At 36.9% G+C, this 22,969-nt stretch overlaps 1 protein-coding gene and 1 non-coding gene across 11 annotated transcripts in view; one reads left to right on the top strand and one right to left on the bottom strand.

The window, feature by feature from the left end:
* The window catches only part of LOC120423423 (mpv17-like protein), a 221,598-nt gene that overhangs the window by 179,673 nt on the left and 18,956 nt on the right, over positions 1–22,969 (top strand). For 5 of the 10 annotated variants that reach the window (XM_052706092.1, XM_052706093.1, XM_052706089.1 and 2 more), the window contains one exon: positions 4,370–4,416. The exons of the other annotated variants lie outside the window; for them this stretch is intronic. The gene's annotated coding sequence lies outside the window, so the exon portion shown is untranslated. The remainder of the gene's footprint in view (positions 1–4,369; positions 4,417–22,969) is intronic. 10 annotated transcript variants of the gene reach the window in all.
* Positions 3,700–3,781, bottom strand: Trnas-gcu (transfer RNA serine (anticodon GCU)). Its single transcript has one exon. It is a non-coding gene; the product is annotated as a tRNA-Ser (tRNA).

The raw sequence follows: 22,969 nt of genomic DNA, 5'->3' as shown, positions 1-22,969 counted from the left end.
CTGAAAAGTTTATCTTTTCAGCACCCATTTCAGTGCTGAAAAGTCGAACTTTTTCAGCACTGGTATTGAAAGGAATAAATTTTCCATTTTGTCCATTCTGCTAAGAATGACAGGACAAGTAAGTAGTTTTACTACGGAATTGCAAAATAGTAGTTTATGCAACAAGTCACAAAAAGAGTTTTTAAATACCTGAGCTAAAAGTAAATTTGATGCACGAGAACAAAAAATACGAAAGTCCATACATTTTTGGCAGGTTGCAAAAATGAAACCATAACAACGTTTTTACCTAGGTATTTAAAAACGTGGGTTTTATAAAACACCTAGATGTTTGGGTGTCAAAAGATCGGAAATTGTATGCCCTTTTCGATGCCACATAGGTTGACTTGTGAATCGTGGACCGGTTCGGATGCTGGCGGATTTTCCGACGACGTAATTCCGGGTTGTTACGAATTTTCAACGAAAAATATATTCTATCGATACAAAGACGCCCGAAACGGTGTTATACCCACTCCAATATGTTTATTTAGCAATTCTATGGTAATACATTGACATATAGTTGAATTAAAAGTTTTCAAAATTAAGTTTCGATAAGTTTTATATAGAATTTCCAGAGTTTTATAAACTTTTATACTAAGTAGTTAGTAAACTTTATATTCAATCCCAATTATTTTTTTAATCAGTCAAGGACGCCTATTCGGAGTTGGGAGACTGGATTTATGGTGATTTGTCAACAAATAACTTTATTTATGTAAATTTTTCGAAAGGTGTACAAACTTTTTTTTTGCACCTTTTTTGATTTTTGTAATAGTATTTGTTATAGAACTTTTTATAGAAATCATCTTTTCATGAGCTTTATGTAGCAAAATGGTCGGCATGAGTTTCTGAACAAAACGTAGTACTAGGTTTATGTCAACATTAAATTGTTTTGATGTTTCATCACAATATGTGCATTAGGGTGTTCCAAATCCGGACTGTTTTGGGCCTCCCCGCTGAAATCAAAGATTGTCCCATCACTAGGCTAAATTCCAAATTTGAGCTCATTCTGACCTCCAATCGCTTAAAGTTTGTATGGGAAAAATCGTCAAAATGTATGGAGAAAAGCAACTGTTTTACTTTTTTACCTGTGGAAGGCGCTATAATTATCCGATTCTTACCATTTCTCAAATGTAGAACCTTCATTAAATTTAGAACAACTTTCCTGAAGACACCATATTTTTAGGATTTTTTTCCCGCGAAGTTATTAGCGCCCAAAACTGACCCTTTTTTGCGCGGCCAGCTGTAAGGGGCTACCTAACAACGATGTTTATTTCCAATTCGTACACGCACGTGCTCTCTCTCAGGTTCAAACTCTCTCACGAGCTTGCTCGCCTGCCTGCCTGCCTGCCTGTTTACCTACAAGCGCGCGCGCTGTTGCTCTGCTTGGACTTTTGTCGTCGTCGTCGTTTTCGTTTGCTATCCGCTGCGCTGCGTTCTTGGCATGTTTATTATCATTTTCAACTAAAATAGCAGGTTTGTTTTGAGATATATTTAGCATTTAAATTCTTAGATTATGTCAAAATTTAAAAAAAATAATTAATAAATTAATTAATTAATTTATCTGTTTTTGTTACAAGATATACCATGGAGTTTTTTGAGATAACGGGAATTTCTTTTAAAACTGGGGGGGGGATTTTTTAAAACTGAATCCAAATGAGTGGGAAAACAATGAAGAGTATCTTAAAGGAAGGCAGCAACAGAAAGATCTGAAGGTAATTAACGATTGTGCAGAAAGAGGTGTTTCCTTAATCGAAAAATTTACAGGTAAACTGACAAAAAATGAAGAACAGTTACAATATTTGTTGCAGGTGGTCGAGGAACACAGAAAGAAATTTCCAGAAAGTACAAAAAAATAATTTTAGAGAGTATGAATGAAAATTTGCAGCAATAAATGTATGCCTTGATTTGTATTGATTGTTAATAAAGTATATTTTTGTAAAAAAAATACTACCTAAAGGAGCAAAATTTGCATTACCTGAAGATTTTTTTTTAAATAATTGAACCATTATCATGTTTCTTAATATATATCTCAAAACAAACCTGCTATTTTAGTTGAAAATGATAATAAACATGCCAAGAACGCAGCGCAGCGGATAGCAAACGAAAACGACGACGACGACAAAAGTCCAAGCAGAGCAACAGTTCGCGCGCTTGTAGGTAAACAGGCAGGCAGGCAGGCAGGCGAGCAAGCTCGTGAGAGAGTTTGAACCTGAGAGAGAGCACGTGCGTGTACGAATTGGAAATAAACATCGTTGTTAGGTAGCCCCTTACAGCTGGCCGCGCAAAAAGGGTCAGTTTTGGGCGCTAATAACTTCGCGGGAAAAAATCCTAAAAATATGGTGTCTTCGGGAAAGTTGTTCTAAATTTAATGAAGGTTCTACATTTGAGAAATGGTAAGAATCGGATAATTATGGCGCTTGCCACAGGTCAAAAAGTAAAACAGTAGCTTTTCTCCATACATTTTGACGATTTTTCCCATACAAACTTTAAGCGATTGGAGGGAGGGGTTCCCGTGGTCAGAATGAGCTCAAATTTGGAATTTAGCCTAGTGATGGGACAATCTTTGATTTCAGGGGGTAGCCCCAAAAAAGTCCGGATTTGGACCACCCTAATGTGCATTGTGCCCAAGGGGTGTAAATACTTTTTTTACATACTGTACATTTTATTTTTTTGCAACAAATCCCTTTGATCAGAATTAAAGGTCGAATGTCCATCCATTTAGTCAATGAATCGTTTAAATCATTTTTTTTAAGTATTGCTTTTCCAAACAAGTGCCGAAAAGTTCAACTTTTCAGCATCCATTTTAGTGCAAAAAGTAGAAGTTTTCAGCATTTGTTTTGAAAAGTGTTACTGTTCGATTTAGATATTTTAGGTAGAGAAAAGTAGGCTGTTTCGTTGTCTAGAATGACAGGAAAAGTAAGAAGTTTCACGACGGAATTGCAAAAACATTATTGCAACGATCAATGACTACTAGGTTTGAATAGACTATTATATGGAATGGAAAACAAATACGTTTCTTTTACTTAAAAAATATTCAAACTTTGTTTCCGGAATCGCTAAAATTGTTGTATGGAACTCGGTGCAAAATTAGATTTTTTCAGCACTCGACGACTTGTGCTGAAACAATCTACTTTTTGCACTTTATTGCATAAACTACTATTTTAGGTTCTTTAGAAATAGTTTTTGGTGCCGTGCAATTTTGATGATTGTGATTGGCATGTCGAACTTAGATTTTCAAAATGCCACAGGCTTCTTAGTGATCTTGCCTCCAACATTATAGGACTATTAATGAAACATTTTGGAACAGTTTATTGTAGAATTTCATAAGTATATCTAATGAAAACTAAAAATCTCTTTATTTACAATTAAAACAACTTTATTTTACTTAAATTTCATTGTTAATAGCAAACAAAGACAGACAGTCTTCCTATAAGAATTAAATAGTTTCAAATTTTTAAAAGAAGTAATTGTTATGAAAATCAAATAGTTTAAAATTTAAAAAATATATATATATAAATTAAGTAACGATTTTGTTTTCAATCCAACTTTTTCTCACAATGTGCCATGCCAACAAAGGCAACAAAACCTTATGATTTATTCTAACATAATCTCCTAACTTTATCAAAATTCGTAACTGACATTTCAACTCAAAAAAAGATTTCTCGACGAGGATGGGATTCGAACCCACGCGTGCAGAGCACATTGGATTAGCAGTCCAACGCCTTAACCACTCGGCCACCTCGTCGCATGTGTTTGTGAGTTGCCAACTGCCAACCACCAGCTGTGGCGTGTAGCAATGCAATAAAAAAAAAGATACAACCCAAACAAATCGACATCGTTTACTTCAAATCCAACTGTTGTAAGCAAATGTCCCTTGGGAAGAACAGAAAGCAAACGGAAAGTTCATCGTCTCCTTAAGTAAACACTTGAGCACAACACACACACAAACACACACCGTGCGACATAATAAACCATTTTCGAGAGAACATCGTTATCACATTTCGCTTTTCATTATTGATTCTCTGTTTGCACAGTTTTGTGTGTTTGCTCCGACGACGAAGCCGCCGACTGACGATGTCGGTCCTCATTCCATGCATTTGCCACTGTTGTTGGGTTTCAAAGGACTCTGCCGATGAACAACTCATCGCAGTGATGGGAATTTAAAGCCGACTTTGAAGCGAAGAGACTTGTCGACGATGCAAATTTGACGATAGTATTGACGTTCTTCGTTTTCTCCCCTTGCCCGTCTCCCAAACTTGGTTTCGTTTCAAGTATTTTGAAAATTAGCTCGAAGAGGCATCTAATGAAAATCTTATCTCTTTGCTCGTTTCAGATCAAATATATTGCCAAATCGAAACCCTTGACGAGCTGAAACTTGCGGTAGGTGGCTCTTGGGGAAAACCTTTGCAAACATAACCTAAAAGTTTATATCTAATGCTCATAACGCGAAAAAGAGAAAGAGAGCGAGAGACATAGCATAATAGGAATAAAAAATTTTACGATCCTAGTGCAAAAACCAATTTCATTCTGCTAGGCAACTCCCTCCTGCGAGAGGTGCAACACCCCTCTGGAGATATTTAATGCCAGGGCAGAAACTCATCAAAAGAGCGAAGCGAAAAAGAACAAAAAGGAAGTTGCCTTGGCTGTGATTTAATGCTATCAAAATATTATGATTTAATTTGAGAGCACAACATCAAAGCAAAATGTACGATAGACTCATACCTTTTGAATCGTCGTCGCCGTCGCACCGGAAGTGGAAAATAGAGATAAAAGGAGCGCAAACGGGTGGTCCGCTCCTTTGGGAGCATTTCGAAGCACTATCAGAGATGAATCGATTTTGGAAATGCTTTGAAAGTATAAATTATAAATAAAGCTACACAATCGCCTTTGAAACTTGGGTGGAAAATAGATGAAACGCCAGATTTAAACCCGCATTTCATCGTTGATGTGCTTAACAAACATATTTTTAGTTTTCTTGTTGGAAGAATCTCTATAATAATCTATAAAAAGGTATAACCCAAGGGTTCCCAACGTCCGGGTCAATCCGACCTCAAAAATTGTTCATTTACAGGTCCTTTAAGAAAAAATAACAATAAATTTATTTGTTTTAATCCCTTTTTTTAATTTAATTGTCAAAAAAAAATAAAGGTCTAAAGGTAAGCAACATTTGACCGCTCAAGAAGCCCAGTTTGATAAAAATTTGGAAAGCCAAAACAAAATTGAATGCGAGGCTGAGATACATTATGGCGTCTGAAATACATATTTTGCGTCCACGCCAAGTTGTTGGTGTTGAACTCAACAAAAAAGGAAATAGTTACGCCCAAAATAGCACAAAACCATTCAAAATAAAAAGTTATCTCTTTAAATTCATTTCATTTATTTCGTTGGTGAAGCATTACTTGTGTGAAGTTACTATCCTTAGCTGAGATGTGGACTACCTTTTAACAGCTGATTATTTCAAAGTTGGGAACAGAGTTTTCGGGTGCTTTAAGAATCGAGTAAATCTACTGAAGATAAAACCTTAGAACATAATCTTCGAATTAGGTCTCTTTAAATTGAATTTCCTATGCTGGTTTCTTTATTTTTGTAACATACTAACATATTTTAAGGCATGAATACCTTTGAACAAAACATTTTTCAAAGTGTTATAAAAGTTTTATATTTTATGTAAAGTATTGAAAATATACAATCTTCATTTTTAAGAGACAAAATTAAAACATGCAATCCTAATACATGTAGTATTCCTCGGTACACTCAAACCCCGATGGTTTGACACCAACTGTTGTCAAACAAACGGGGTCACTTTGAAAAAAAATTAAAAAAGGTTTTCGAAAAAAAATAAGATTGAAATATAGTTTTTTAAATTCCGCCAAAAGAATCACTTTTCTAATTTCTCTGCCAATTGGCTCAATTGGCTGCCTCGATTAGAGAACGCTAAATGGCAGTAGTAATAAGTATTATAGCATAAGGTGTGAGTTTTATATTAGAGTAAAATATTTTATATTAAAATTTAAACAACAACCATAAAGATAATAAAATAACAGTCATAGTGCGGAACACCAGTTTGTATGGAATGGACTCATTTCGGGAAATTTAATTTCATAGTAGCAATTTCGATGCAATGTGCTATCCAGTATCCAGTATGTGCTACCCAGTATATATTCTGAAAAGCAAGCATATTGCAACGAAATTGCTACTACGAAATTAAATTTCCCGAAATGAGCCCATTCCATACAAACTGGTGTTCCGCAGGGAATGCTTCCGAAAAACAACCACAATTCCAATGGAAAATTAACTTAATAAAGTAAGGCCCACCCCACCCAAAAAAAACTTTTATTGTTTTTCATCCCATTTCACAACAAACGACCAAACTCTCGGAAACCCCTCCTCACACGCGCTGCATACAAGTTTTTTGAAAAACTTTTCATTCCATTGACGAACATTGCCCCCGTCGTTCAGCAAATTCTGCTGGGGTGTATACTTTCACCACCGCAAGTGTGCGAAACGAGAAGAAATGGCCAGGAATGCTTTGGAATTTTCCATAAAACTCATAAAACTACATATAAGTGGCCATATTTCCCCTTCCCACCACCCTTTGCGGGCTTCGAGAGGACTCGGTGTTCCAGGAACCGTGCAACCGCATCGCTGCCAGCCAGCATCACTCTTCCGAGAACCGAGCTCTCGCAGTGCTCTTTTTATAAGTGGAAACGGAAGCGAGCGGAAGCTACGAGTTGGTGGTAGCTTCCTTCCAATGGCCCACACCCGCTCCCGTCTTTCCAAGTAAGTGGTGGAACTTACCAGAGCAAAATGGAAAAATTCAATAAAGTCTGCTCACGTAAAACTTTCCCCAACAGTTACGACTCCTCCTGGCGTTGGGAAAGCTGCTCCCCAGAATTTGTCATGGAACCGGCCTCCTCCGCAAGTAGGTAGAAGCCATTTTCACACACCAGGCAAATTCTTGAGGTTGAAATTTATGCTTCACAGTCTACCTCCTCCTGATGGGTGGTAAGGGTGTGTCAACAATCACGATTACGTAAAACACTGCAAGCTTCTTTGCATTTGCTCATTGAAACTCAACCGACAAATGACTTCCAACGAAGGGCAACATTTTTCATATAATTCAGTGGTGGTCGGAGCCTGACTGAAATAATGCTTATTCAGGGAATTTCTTTCTGAATGCAATATTGAAGCCGCAATTGTGTCATAAGCTTCTTTACGACATGAAAGCATTCAAAAGTATTTTTAGCTATTCCAGTGAAATATGTATCACAAAAACGCCATACCCAACGTACTGTTATAAATTCATCCCTCCACAATTTGATGTTTTGTAACTTTTCAGTTGAAGATCGAAAAATTACACAAATGAAGTGAGCATTTCAGTTTTTTACAATATGGGTAACAAATGATCGGAAATTATTCAAACATTTCAATAATCATAATATTTTTGGGAAATAAAATTTTTTCACAAAACTACGTATTTTTGAAAAATATTACATTTTTATAGGTAAAAAAAAGAGAATCCGATAAAAATATTTTCGGACACAGGCTCTTTGGTCCCGAGACCTTCAAAACAGCATTTTAGGCTAGATATTTGAAACTTCTAACTATTTCTCCATAAAAGCCTTTCTTTATCTTTTGAAAAATGTGGTTTTTGCGCAAATCGACGAAAATGGCTATTTTTCGGACCACCCTAACACAGCGTAGGTCGAGAACAGAACACTGATGAAGTCTGCAAGTAGTATACAAAATACGTATCTGTCAAGATATTAAAATATATCGTCGCCGTCGTGCTAACTTGACGCACGTGCATTTTGGGCCAAATTGAGTTGGAAGTTTAGAGTTGTGCAGCTAATAATGCCTCACCTTTTGACCTTTACAGATCCCAAAAATTCGATTTCAATCCTGAGATATTCAATAAAAACAAAAAAAACTCCGTGCATTGTTGTCGCTCTTCATATGAAAGAAGTTTCAATCATGTCGTGCTATCTTGTCACTCCCTGAAAATTGATGTAAGTGCGACAACTGGCCAAAGGGAATTCAGATCAGAACGCGTTAGACGCACGTACAAGTTAGACTACCGTAAACATTTGTATTTATAACCCGGAACTCCAGCAACTAACTTCAACCAAACTTCGCCAAACAAAACTTGTTTGTTATTGTTTACATTGCGTGCTCTAGTTTTTGTTTATTCAAGGTCAAATATTAAAATGCGTTTTTCTCGGAACGTCGAAATGGTGGTTGCGTTAAGATAGCACGACAGCGTCGATATATCGGAATTAAAAGGAACAACTCGTCTCTTTGTATTCATAGTAATGCATTCTGCTAAAACGTTTAACCAAACCACAATAAAATTTTGTTTTGAAAATGCTCAAAATGTACACAAAACTACGTATTTTTGAAAAACTATTTAACATTATAGATTTTAAAATAGGGGTATCAATTGATTGTGAATTTTGCATACATTCCGATACTAATAATATGAATTTAAATATTCTAAGTTTACACAAAACTACGTATTTTCCAGAAAAGACTCAGTTTTGAGAAAATTATTAGTATTTAAAAAAATATCATTGCTATCAAAATGTATGAAAATTTCCGATCATTTTTCATTCATCAGTCATCATTTGATACCCATATTGTTAAAATCGGAAATTTTTAGTATTTTTTTCGAAAATACGTAGTTTTGTGATTTTTTTTAGAACATCACCTAAAATATTATTTCTATCAAAATGTATGAAAAATCCAAATCATCTGACAGCCATATTATAAAGAAATGAAATTTTAATTATTTTTTTCGAAAATACGTACTTTTGTGAAAATTATAAGTATTTATAAAAATGGGTTATTACTTTCGAAATGTTTGAAAAAAATCCCCATCATGTGATACCCATGTTGTAAAGAAAAAAATATTGATTTTTTTCAAAAATACGTAGTTTCCTTGAACAATGTCATTAAACTCTGTCCGAACATTGTCCTCGTAAATTTACATCCTCTGCGCTTGGACAAAAGCCTCCCCAAATTGACAAACAGAGCAAAGCACAAAACGTCTCTAAATTGGTATGCAGTGCACTAAACTATGCACGTTTCGTTCGCTTTGCAAGGCAATCTTCAAACAACCGTGTTGATGTTGCTGCTGCTGGTTCCCAGAAGAATCCGACGTCGTCATCCGTTGATCGTATTCGCAAAAGTTCACTCCTCGGCCAGACACGTCCCGCACACTGAATTAATGTAATTTAGCATTTTGTAGATTTTACACTTTATTGCCTTCGCCTCCTTTCCTATAGGACGGATGGATGGCGATGCTCTGGGGCCAGGGCAGCTGTTCCGTTCCTAGAGCTTGGTCCCGTTTTGACCATTACTTTTACGTTGGGGGCCATAAAATTCATTCCCGGGGTTTTGTGCAAGGGAGTGTCCTCACCACGCCACGGCTCTCAAAAGGTCCCCCCAACCCTCCCATCCCGGGCAGAAGAACTTCACAGAACTATACAGAACGTTGGCACCGAAGCACACGAGTATCATTCAAGTGAAACACTTCGGAACAATTTAGTGTGCGCTCCAGAGAAGAAGTGTACGGCGCATTGCCGGCAGCACTTTTGCCAACATTTCCGTGTGACTCAGTACTTAAAAATACGGGGGTGGGAAAGAAATTTTCATCGCCCGAGGGAGGAATTTTACGGTCGGAATTTGGCGGTATTAAAATCTTGCAAAAGTACTTCCTCAGCAGTTCGGGGGATTAAAGTAGCAAAAGTTGCCCCATTTGTGTCTGTTCCTCCCGCGGGAGGAAGGACGCGATGCTGGCAGTCGTAAGCATACTCACACCAAGTTTGCACCCACCCTGGTGAGGGCAGTGGACAGTGATGTTATGTTTTGAAACATACGGTTAAAATCGATTTAAAGGACTTCAAGTGAAACATTCTTTAATAACTGTCATTTAACAATTAAATAGGTGAAAATTCCGATAAATTAAAAATAAATATTAATGAAGATTTTTATTTTTTTTTCGTAAAATAAGACAAAATCTATTTATTGTGACCAATAAATAACTATCAATTCATAAGAATAGATTAAACTAAAATTTAGGTTCTGCATTTTGTGGTGCCAGCTTAGATTAACATTAACGAATCCGAAGACCTTTTCTGTTCATCATTTATGAGAATGCATTTAATTTTCATCTAAAAAGTTATTTTACTCTCAACCATTTCTAATTACTTATATGGGCAAAATTGTGCGTTTCTTCAAAATCAACTTTTCATTGTATTTTTTTATTTGAATGAAACCTTGTCAAAACATTCCCTGATGTAAAATAAATAAAATAAATACAGCAATGGCGTTCTCGATTGCGAGATTCCTTCTCGAAACTAGGTGTCCGAAGGCTTGTTTGTTGAGGCAATTGCAAACCTCTTTTTACACCTAAGCTTCCATCCACCCCGGTATTAAAACTGACGACCTTTGGATGGTGAGTCCAACTGCCTACCAGCGACTCCACCGAGACAGGACGACTCCTAACACCTGGACTGAGCTAACCACCTAACCTCTAGGTTAGACCGGGGCCAACATTTACTTCCCCATTCGACGGAAAGCGTGATCAGACAAAGCTCGTCTCGAAAAATGCCATCGGGACCTTCTGGGATCGAACCCAAGCCGAGTGGGTGAGAGGCAACCACGCTTACTCCTACACCACGGGTCCCGACATTCCTTTACGTCTTAAAAGCCAATTTGCATCATTAGTTTTTACATACAAGGGTCCATACAATGTTGCGGGTTGTTCATACAGAATGTGCGTGTTAATATCTTGATTATATTGATAAGGGATTTTCTGATCGTTTTGGTTTCTTCGACAAAGTTTTAGGTTATGATTAACACCTAAACTCTCAAGGAAATTCCCCCTTTTTCTCGAGCTTGGTAGTTTGATGTTAAGACTTTTCAGAAAAAGTAGACAAAATTCCTGATTTATCTATTAGACTTTATACCACTAAAGAATGGAATCCAAAAATATGTATGTTTTGTTTTTCGAGATTTGTTGACCTGTTTTATGGGATTGAAATAGGCATCTTTGGCTCCAGCTTTTGAGATGCTGCAAAATCTGGTACCGTAAAACGACTTTGATAGCCGGGGTGACTTTGATAGGTTTGCGATTTTTCCGCAAAATGAAGAGTACAATTAAAATACGTAAGGAATGGTTTAGAATCATACTTACCGTGGTAGAGAAGTGTTCAAAGTACCTAAAGAAGAACTTTTCATAAAAAAATGAAAAGTTTAAATAGTTAGTAAACTATAACTAAGAAAATGTTGATGAAAGTCATTATTTAAAACTTCTCGGAGTGTCATGATTTTCTCAATGAACATTATTTTGAATCGGAAAACGGAATGCATTTAAGGATTCTTTGGACAATTTTCCACTAGGAGAAGGTAAAATAAGTTTTTAAGTAATAAATAATATGTGTTTTTAATACACAATTAAAAAAAATCTCCAAATTTATAGGCAATCTCAGTTGAACAAATTTCATGTAAAATGTGAAAACTTGTGATTCATGCTTCGAATTCAGTATAAAATGCAATATAAATCGATAATTTTATAAACAAAACTAGTTTTTACAAATTTCAGGTAAAGTTCTGACTTTTTAACAATTTTACCCAAAATTTATATGTTTTTTGTTAAAAAGCTTATAAACTTAGTTAACTAAATATAAACATTGATTTTTTTTCTTAAAAACTATATCAGCTACTTTAGTGATGGTACATTTAACGTACAAATAAAGTTTGAACATCTTAAATATGATTTTGACAAGAAAAACTATGACTATCAAAGTCACCCCGGAATTTAAACTAAGAATTTTTTACGTAACTATTTTTCTAAACACTTTTCCAAATTTTTTTTCCAAAATAGTGCATGGACTTTGTGTGGCCTACCCAAGTACATGTTTTAAAAATATAAAAATAATAATAATCTTGAGTAATAATAATCTTGAGAAAAATTTTTTACAAAAACAAATTGAAATTCTATCAAAGTCACCCCGGTTTACGGTACTGAAATTATTGTAAATTGTGAATTTTGGAGAAAAAAAATCAAAAATATTGTCAAATCAAATTTCTAAACCATTTTTAAATACAACATTAAATTTGCCGTCGAACATGATTTTATCGTGATATCGCTAGTTGAAAAATAAAGGGCTTAATAGATACTGAAAAAAACATTTCTCACAATATTTAGACCGAGGCTGTATCTCATCAACCAGCAATCCGATCAACGATGTCCGAAAAAAAAAATGGAAATTTCATTAACTTTTGGAAATGTAAATAATCAAGGAACTGAACACTATTAAAAAAAATACCTGTTACTTGAAAATAGAGCATTTCATAAAAAAATAAAGGCATTTTGATTGCAGTTTTGCAACTAAAATATTTTTTGAAATTTTGATGGCCTTCTTTAGTGGCCTAAAACATATTAATAAAAAAAAATCCCGATTCATATTAAAGGAATTTAACTTTGAGTGATTAAATGTCAATACCAAATTATTACCAATATATTATGTTGTAAAAAGGGGCTTGGGATTTTCTTTCAAACATCAAAAAATAATTCATTCGTGGGCTTAAGCCTCTTAAGTAATTTTTAATTTGAAGTGTTTTTTTTAATTGAGTTATACGATACTTCTTAATCTTTTCCCATACACGCAGAGTAAAAGTACAGTGTGTCTCCATGAAAATATAAAAAAATTAAATAAAAAAAAACTTTAAATAGATAAAATAAATAGGGGAAAGTGGGGCAAGTGTAACAAGCTAAGGAAATGCTCGTTATAACCCATCAAAAACGTTAAAAAATCTGTCGGATTTTTTATAATCATCTTATTCTAGGTCTTGACTAAGACTTTGATAGAACAAGTTTTTAAAAAATCCTATTTTTCAATGTAAAAAATTGATTTTAAAAATTTTGATTTTCCGTACGTTCTTCTCAACTAGTGGGGCAAGACGAACAACCCGTTGGGGCAAGAGGAACAATGCATAAAACAACATGTTAATTTGCTAACAATTGAACTGTTATCACTTAGATACATCAGATTAGAATGTATTTGAAACGTTTCTTTCATTTTTAGATTAAATAATAATATTTTACTAAAAATTTGATCGTTTTTACAAAAAAAATATTACTTAGATGAAAAAAAATGAAATTTTCATAATATCACTATATTTTGCATGGACAATTTTTTTAATCAATTGTTTATCAGTTTTTAAGTACTTAAATGTATTTATTTCCCAATAAAATATGTTGTTGCAGCAATTCGTTTTTTTTCCATACTAAAAATCCATATGGTACACTTGCCCCACCCGAACAAGATTTAAAAAAAAAAAGCTCTCTACAAAAATAACTAAATGTAAAATCATACTTTATAATAGGTTCAAGTCATTGGTATTGACACTACTAATCTAGGAAAAATAGCATTTTGATCAAATGAGCCTTAAAACGAACCCTAAGCTTTATTTTGTACTTTCCAAATATTATAAGAAAACAAAGGTTTTGAAAAAACTTCACTAAATCTTATGTCCCTTGGCGTTTACGTTGTTTTGGCGGTTATGTGGTAGTAGAATCAGCTAATTGCATTGCTAGCAACAATTCCTCATACTGGAAATAATCAAAATTGTAAAAATTACGGCCGTAATAGCGATTGTTCCTCTTGCCCCATATGGTCGTCTTGCCCCACCTTCCCCTAACGGAGTTCCGATTCTGAATTTGAACCACTTTCCGGTAGATCGTATGTCTACCTAGTCATCCAATCAAGTGAATGAAGTTTTTTAAGTGGGAACTCAGTCATCTTTGAGAGCAAATCAATCACTTTTTTGATTAAACCAATCTAATGAGTAGTCTTATGAGAGCCAAAATGAGCCTCATTGCTACATTATTAAGGGTACATAGCAACCTTGTAGTCTTCTTATTCGAAAATTGTTGAACTTACGGACTCAATACCGAAATAATTTGATTATATAAAAAACTAGCTTAATCCACCTATTTGGTTGAAGCCTTCCTCACTTTTTACCAACAGTGGGTGATATGATGGGTTTGGATACAAGTTTCATCTATTCCGGAATAAAAAAGTACACAAATATCACTTAAGTGGCCATTTCGCAAGGCAAGGTTGCCAGAGCTTCAATATTTTGGACTTGTTGGAAAGGTCTTTCGATTACCTAACCAAGGATGGGTCGGACCATGGATGCGGACAACGTTTACATACACTTAAGTGAGATCCGGCTTCAAAAAAGTTCACACAATGGTCACTTAAGTGGTCATAACTCGAGGCAGGGTTGCCAGATCTTCAATGTTTTGAACTCGCTGGAAAGGTCTTTCGATTAACTATCCATCAATGGGACAGCGTTTACATACATTTAAATGAGATTTAGATGTGGATTATATAGATTAAGATTTAGATAAAGAATTTTGGGACTATTTTACCTTCATATTTTCAACGTATCAAACTCCTAAGAGTAATACAACATTTTATTCATGGGAAAACAATAAAGAAGTTGATTGATAATAATCAGACTGGTGGCAATATATAGGGTTAACGTTCCGCAAACTGGTTGCGCAAAATAAGGTATACAGGCCATTTATGGGTAAATTTTAAAATAAGTTTTTGAAAAAATATTGCCTGGTTTAATTTTTGTTCGTACAGCCTAGTGGTAACGTTTCCGGCTTATAAGTGAAAGTTCGGTAGTAAAATTCCTGGTTTGGATCAACACAATTGGTGATCGTTTCCTTTCTGGATTCAATTTCTTACTAAAGAAAACGAAGTGTATCGTATCCTTTAGAAGGCATTGTTGACATTGGTGTGTATCATATTAAACATGCAAACATGATACACGGGAACGGCTTTTTTTACTAACATGTTTTCATTTATAAGTTATTTCCCTGTAGAAACTCAAGTGTCTTCATCTGCAAAAAGGCTGGATGATATTTTATTTTATTTATTCGCTTATTTTTCAAAAAGCATATTAAAATTTATTGATTAAATTTTCTTTTTATAACTTTACACAAAAAAAAACTTTCCTCAATTGCACATATTTTGACACTTTTACCCTATATTAAGCGTCGCAAGGGTAATGCGACCAAAAAGTGGGGTCTGCGGTCCAGCCAATGTGAGTATCGCGGTCCATGCATACGATTTGACAATCTGTCGCGGTCCATGCATACGATTTGACAATCTTGCCATCAGGTTGGTAAAAATGCAACTAAATACAGTGAATCAAATATTTGTCCGTACCCCCCCGTACGGAAAATGTTTGTGATATAAAAGTTCATAAAATACGACCAAAGTACCATGTTTTATACATCAATCGACGCGGCAGAATGTCCTCTTTAAGACACTGTCATTGGATTTGCAAAAAACTTTTTCTTAAAAAATACAAAAATAGTTTACTGAAAATAGTCAAAAAAAGAGGTCAAATAATTGTCCGTACCCCTAATAAAAGTACAAAATCTGATCGATTTAAGTGAATTCATTTATGAAATGTTGTTTCTGTGTCAAATACTAGTACCTCTAGCCAGTTTGTGACAACTTTGAACTTCTGATAACTTTGTTAAGTTAGTTTATATTAAAAATTGGTTTAAATTTAGTTTTTTTATGTAAAACTTATCAAAACATTAGTTTATAAACAACTATTTTTATAAAATTGCTATTTTATGTTGTAAGAGTCTCTATTGAACAAGTTTTAACAATATTTGTTCGAAATATACATTGTTTTCATCTTTTTATTGACATTTTTCGACCAAAAATACTGTTTCGGAACAATACCGTTAAACAATCCGGATTGTCCCGGAACCGGTTTAACCCCTCGGAGGGAAATTTTGTGGTGGTCAGATAGAGGACAAAAAAACCCACCTCTTGCAATTTGAAGCATCCAATTTCGTCCACTACAGCCCGATTACGAGTCCCTAGACTGAAATTTGAAATTTTCACTTTCCGTGCTGAGAATTTCTGTACCGGCCTGGGTCAGAATGTTTTGCTTGGGGAATTTGAAAATTTCAAATTTCAGACTAGGGACTCGTAATCGGGCTGTAGTGGACGAAATTGGATGCTTCAAATTGCAAGAGGTGGGTTTTTTTGTCCTCTATCTGACCACCACAAAATTTCCCTCCGAGGGGTTAAACCGGTTCCGGGACAATCCGGATTGTTTAACGGTATTGTTCCGAAACAGTATTTTTGGTCGAAAAATGTCAATAAAAAAGATGAAAACAATGTATATTTCGAACAAATATTGTTAAAACTTGTTCAATAGAGACTCTTACAACATAAAATAGCAATTTTATAAAAATAGTTGTTTATAAACTAATGTTTTGATAAGTTTTACATAAAAAAACTAAATTTAAACCAATTTTTAATATAAACTAACTTAACAAAGTTATCAGAAGTTCAAAGTTGTCACAAACTGGCTAGAGGTACTAGTATTTGACACAGAAACAACATTTCATAAATGAATTCACTTAAATCGATCAGATTTTGTACTTTTATTAGGGGTACGGACAATTATTTGACCTCTTTTTTTGACTATTTTCAGTAAACTATTTTTGTATTTTTTAAGAAAAAGTTTTTTGCAAATCCAATGACAGTGTCTTAAAGAGGACATTCTGCCGCGTCGATTGATGTATAAAACATGGTACTTTGGTCGTATTTTATGAACTTTTATATCACAAACATTTTCCGTATGGGGGGGTACGGACAAATATTTGACTCACTGTACAATATCGACGTTTTTTTTAATCTTACACTTTTTGACGTTCCAAAAAAAGGCATTTTAATGTTTGGCCTTGAATAAAAAGTAGAGCACGCAATGTAAACAATAACAAACACGTTTTATTTGGCTGAGCGTTTTGTGCATTGTCCGAGTCCCGAGTTATAATTAAAAATGTTGACAGTAGTCGGACAAGTGCGTGTGTCAAACTGCTTCTGACTAAATTCCCTTTGGTTAGTTGTCGCACTTGCAGCAATTTTCAGGGTGTGTCAGATAACACGATCAGATCGAAACTTCTTTCATATGAAAAGTGACAACAATCCACGGAGTTTTCCGCTTTTTATTGAATGTCTCAGGATTGAAATCAAATTTTGGGGATCTGTAAAAGTCAAAAGGTGAGGCATTGAGAGCTGCACAAAATGGCGTTCTTAACTCAATTTGATCCAAAATCGACGTGCGAACAGATAGCACGATCACGACGAAATGACGTCCTTAACTCAATTTTTGCATTTGCAAGATTTGTCCCCCAGCAAAAAGAACGCAGTGTGCAAGATCCACATCTACAGCTTCTGGACTACCCACTCCACTGATGCGACTGCTGGCTGCTGGTCCTCTGAAATGGACCCAAACCAAGGGACAAAGCTCTTGGCTCCGCTGGTTAAAAGTCCACAAATTTATTTCGCTCTCGTAACCGACTGTAAAAACGCCCCTCATTAAAATGCAGAAAATATGATTATTGCCGAATAAATGAAACGTGTCCAAAGGCTCCGTCGGTTTCTTCTCGGCGCAGCTCGAAAATCAAACCAAAAAATATTTCGTCAACAAAAATCTGCATGAAAACCTTAGGGGTTTGCAAAACAACAACGAAAAACTGCATGAAATCTGCCTAACTGCCTGAAAATCAACAGTTTTTCATCACAGCTACTCGAAATCCTTGATGTTTTGTTTCAGAAACATTAGTTTTTAGGCTGGCGCGGAGAAGAACAAGATGCCCCGTCGCCGGCGAGATGGCCATTTTTCTTTGAATCGGCAATAATCATCGTTTTTATTTCCAGTGCACGCGATGCTTACTCTCAATCTCCCTCTTTGGAGACCATAGCGCTGCCGTACACCCAGAGTTCCACAGCAAAACCACCACAGATCGTTGAGGGTTCTGGTCATAGAAGGTCCCCCCCTCCGGTTGGTCGTCGGAATGTGCTCCGCACGGATGCGGACTACTGCCACTGCGGCTGCAGGCAAAAATATTATAATCTCCGGTCTGTGCATGGCACACTGCGAAGTCCGGCCTTGGATTCGGCCAGCCAGAGATGAACGATGAAGTTGAATATTTGTACGAATAGTTTTCGGGCCAACGGAACAGAATGCACGGAGAGAGAGAGAGAGAGTGCATTTAATTTCGTGGATGCTTTTTGCATAGCTAATAAATACTGTTTTAATTTATTCGCAGCCGGAGGTCTTCCTAGGGATTATCTGTAATATTTTCATGAGATGCTTTTGCATTCTGGATCATGGAATAAACTGCTACAGACGGAACTTTTTCTGCTCAATTAATGATTCTCACGTTTTAAAGAGCAAAATTTCTTTTGCATTTACTCAATCGATGTAGCAAATTCATGCACGTAAATTAAAGAAACAAGAATTTTCTACTCACGGAGACTCTAAATAAAATGTCACGTTACCAACCATCTGATGCCAAGCCGTTCCAACTAATCCAATTACCATCTGAGCGTGCTTATCCCCAACTCCGTCAGTAATCAACCGCCGAGTGACGCATCGCAAGCCCCATCAGCTGGTCATCGTCGTCAAGGAATTGCCGTCAATCGACCTCCGATCCGTCGGAGCAGATTAGACAGCGTCAACGACCATACGATTGCGTGAGTCGTCTTCGTCGTCGCCTTCGTTGAGTTCATCACCGCCGGCCGATAAGCCCGGGCGAGGAAACCCCGGCCAGCGATTACTCGGTCGTCATTCATTAGAGTAAACACCGCTTCCATGCCACGAGGTGTGTGTGTAGTTGAGTAACACGCCTTTCAGTAATGAAAATAACAAAAAAAAAGTGATAGGAAACGTATTCTATAGCCTCCCGGTCTTAGCTTATCTCCGTTTGTTGTGGCTTGATGGTGACCAATTCCAACCCCGAAGCCATCGCTAAGTCGAGGGTATCAACCAGCGGTATCGCTAATCCGTCATTTAGTATACGACTAAGGATTAGTGAGTGCTGGCGTGTGGATTTAACGTCGGCGCAGGGTGACGCAAACCTTGTGAAATTGTGTGACCTTTAGCACCCATTTGAAATGACGGGGCAAGTTTGCACTTTTCTGGAATATGACTTTATTTTAGGCTTATCAGTTCGTTGGGGTTAGGGTTGGTTTTTAAAGTTAGGGGATAGTGGTTAGACTAGACCCCCCTTTTTTGCATCGCACATTTAGATAGCTCTATCAATTTATCACAAAACTGCATGAACTTTTTGCATGATTTAAAAGCTGACACTTTGTTTGGCTGATAAAGGTATTTGATCAGAAAAGTTCTTTGATCATGCCAAGCCTTTGAAAAATAATTTAAACCGGCATTTTCCAAATATTAGAGGTAACTTGATCCTCCAATCAACATTTTTTGAAAATTTTAAGCAACATGCATCTTATCAATCAAAACTTTTGATTTTCTGTAAGCAGGGTTGTTAAAATATCAAAATATCAGCTCTCAGCAACTACAATTATCCCGCCTGAATATTCATGCCTCAAATACAACTGCTCTTCTCTCTTCATTGAAACTCTCAGCGCCGAACATAGCCGAACACGTTTTCGTGTTTACTCACTCGCGATTGACATTTTCCTTTTCTCTCTCATTCCCGCTTCCACGATCATCCTACCGCAACAGCGTTAAACCACAAAAGCCGCCACAAATCCATTTTCGCAAACGCAGTTTAACGGGACGTCATGCGTGGTCGGTTCCTAATCGCCATTGCGTTCTCTTATTGAAGTTTTCGGAGAGATTGAGAGACTCAGCGGTGAGAGCGCATAGTCGAGGAAAAGGGGAGGAGTGATAGAGAGAGAATGACATCGCTGGGAATCACGAGACACAAGAAGAGATCTCACAAGCTATAGTGACGGCCGCTATACTCTCGGATATTTTTGGTGCAGAGATAATCTATTGATAGCTTTTTTATCACTCATTTGCAACACTGTCTGTAAGTTTCAGCAATTTCACATAAAACTTGAACGTTTGTTTTCAAAATATAACAAGTTGAATATGAAATTTATTTTAACACTTAAAATATTTATTTTGACCAAAATTGAGCCTGTTTAAAAGAGCTGGTAATTTTTGTTTACAAAATATTTCAAAAATGTTTCAAACTACAGTAAGTCATCTTGAACTATGCTTAAGGAATCCATGTAAGAAAAACTTAACCGATCATTTATTTTCAAAAAAAAACTCATCACAGCAGGCTATGGAATTTCTAACTTTTGACAGAGTTGTAGCGCAACAAATTTCCACAATTTGTAGCAAAAGCTAAAGCTCTATCTTTGCGTTGAGTACCAGTTTTGCGACCATTTTTACAAACCCTCACAAAAAAGCAGATTTTATCTGATACTATGTTAAATTTTTATCCTAGAGGATTACAATGATCAGAAGAATTGCCAGTAATATAAAAAAACAACTTTGACGAAGACACCAAAGTAATTTATTAATTTATTGAGTTTGTATTAAGAGTGTCCCCGTTTTGTATCATTTGAGTTTTGTGTACTTGTTGATGCGATAAGAGGTGGTTTTGAAACTTTTTGAGAAAGTTTCTTGAATAATACCAGATACAGCTCAAGGGGGCTTTTGTCCACCTTCAATAAAGAAAAAATAACAAAATAAGTGATGGGAGCTATTCAATTCAATTCGGGTTTATTTGTGAATAATCAAGTTACTATGAGTTCATTTAGGTACATAACAGGGTTTTGGAGTTCCTTTCAGCTGTGTGTTACATCGTAGTTCAATCGAAGGCATTATTACTTATAACTATTGGATAGACAAGAGTAAGAAAAAGTTTTCGAAAAACTTACAGAAAGTGCAATGAGAAAAGGATAGATAAAGAGAAAGCTTAAAACTAGGTCACAGAGAATTTTAATCAATTATAGATGTACTTGATCATCAGCTCCCCAAGGGCGAGGAATTGTTCCGCCTTATTCCGGCAGCTCCGAAACCGCGTCAAAATCTCCCCCGCGAGAGCAAAGAACTCCGGCAGGGTGAATAGATCTTCCCCGGTGACTTCTTGCTGGGCCGCATTGCCGCTACCGGCAGCGACCACGCTGGCGAACGAACGCCCCCAACCAGGAGGGAACGCTGAATTATCCACTGAAACCGTACGCTGTCCAGCTGCAGGAACGGCAGCGCTCGTAATTCGCTGAGGAGGGTGGGACGCTGCTGCTTTCTTTTACCTCTTTTCCTGCTCCTCGAGGTAGGACTTGCGCGCGACGCATCCGCGGTAGTTACCGGTATGGTTGCCGTCACAGTTCGCGCACTTTAGCGCGGCTTGGTTTGTTCTGCGTTTTCCCCCAAGTCCGCCTTTCGTGGCAGTGCGCACGTCTCCGAGAGGTGTGACTCACCGCACTTCACGCAGCGGGGCCGGAGGTTGCAGTTCCGCGAGCCGTGGCCGAATTTCTGGCATCGGTGACATTGCGCTGCGTCCGTCGGATTTTTTGAGTAAAACCGCCAGTTTACCCAAAAACCGTCCAACGCCTTAGTCCGCCGCAGGTCTTGAAGTTTGACGGTGCCGCGGTCGAAGTACAACAGGTACAGTGTGTGTGTACCTATGACGGTTGTCTTCCGCGAGAGGACTTTTATGTCTCGCGGCGTTATTCCGACACCCGAGAGGTGCTCCTTGAGGACGGAGGTCGGGCGGTCTTGGTACCCCTGCAAGACGATCTTAACAGCGGTCTTCTGCACGGGGTCGAATGTGTAGAAATTGAAGTTTTTACGCTTCAATTTCTCCACAACCAGGTCGAAGTTCTTTTGGTCAAACGTGAACACTTGCACTGACGATTTACCTATTTTGAGGCAGTACACGAGGCCTTCCAGCTGCTCGTCAACATCGTCCGCCAACGTGTCCAAAACAAAAATTGGTGGTGGTGGTCGTTCCTTTGGAGTAATTACTTTATTTGGCGAAATCACTTTCTTCCGTGCACGACCTTCGTCGTCGTCGTCGTCGGTAGTGCTACCGTCGGTGTTGTTGTTGTTGCTTTCCTCGTCACTCAGTCTCGCGAACTTGTTACTGGTGGGAATGTTGGCGGATGTTGATGCGCCATCGGTCGACAGATTGCCGGAAGTAGCTGAACGGAGCCTTATAGGGCTGCGGCCCTGGACACGGTAATTAGGGTGTAATAACTTAGGGTCAAACCCTTTGGCGCACATACTCCCTGGCGCGATGGCGGTCGACGCGGCGTTGGTTTGTTTACCTTTTTGTACACGGCCGGTAGACGAACTTCGCGGGTTTTTCGAGGCCGCACTCGAACTGCCACGGCCACGGCCGGCCCTTGGCATGCTGGTGGAGCAAACTCGCGGCAAATCACGGTATATTACGGCGAAAAATTTCGAAAAAACGATGGAGCACTGAGCACTTGACTGCTGCTTGCACTCGTGCGTACACGGAGGTGTTCAAAAACATATATTATTTATTATTTACAAACTTATTTAACCTAGTGGAAAATTGTCCAAAGAATCCGTAAATGCATTCCGTTTTCCGATTTAAAATCGAGTTCTTGAAAAAATCATGACACTTTGAGAAGTTTAAAATAAAGACTTTCATCAACATTTTCTTAACTATAGTAAACTAACTTTTTAAACTTTTCAAAATTTTATGAAAAGTTCTTTTTGAGATACTTTGAACACTTCTCTACCACGGTCAGTATGATTCTAAACAATTCTGTACGTATTTTAATTGTACTCTTCATTTTGCGGAAAAATCTCAAACCTATCAAGGTCACCCCGGCTATCAAAGTCACCCCGTTTTACGGTAACAGATTTTGTCTGATACTATGTTAATTTTTGATCCTAGAGGATTACAATGATCAAAAGAGTTGTCAGTAATATAAAAAAAAAAACAACTTTGTCGAAGATACCAAAGTAATTTATTAATTTATTGAGTTTTTTTAAGAGTGTCCCCGTTTTGTATCATTTGAGTTTTGTGTACTTGTTGATGCGATAATAGGTGGTTTTGAAACTTTTTGAG

The sequence above is a fragment of the Culex pipiens genome, chromosome 1 (genome assembly GCF_016801865.2).
Source record: "Culex pipiens pallens isolate TS chromosome 1, TS_CPP_V2, whole genome shotgun sequence".
Classification (NCBI taxonomy): domain Eukaryota; kingdom Metazoa; phylum Arthropoda; class Insecta; order Diptera; family Culicidae; genus Culex; species Culex pipiens.
This window is presented reverse-complemented; position numbering and strand designations above follow the sequence as displayed.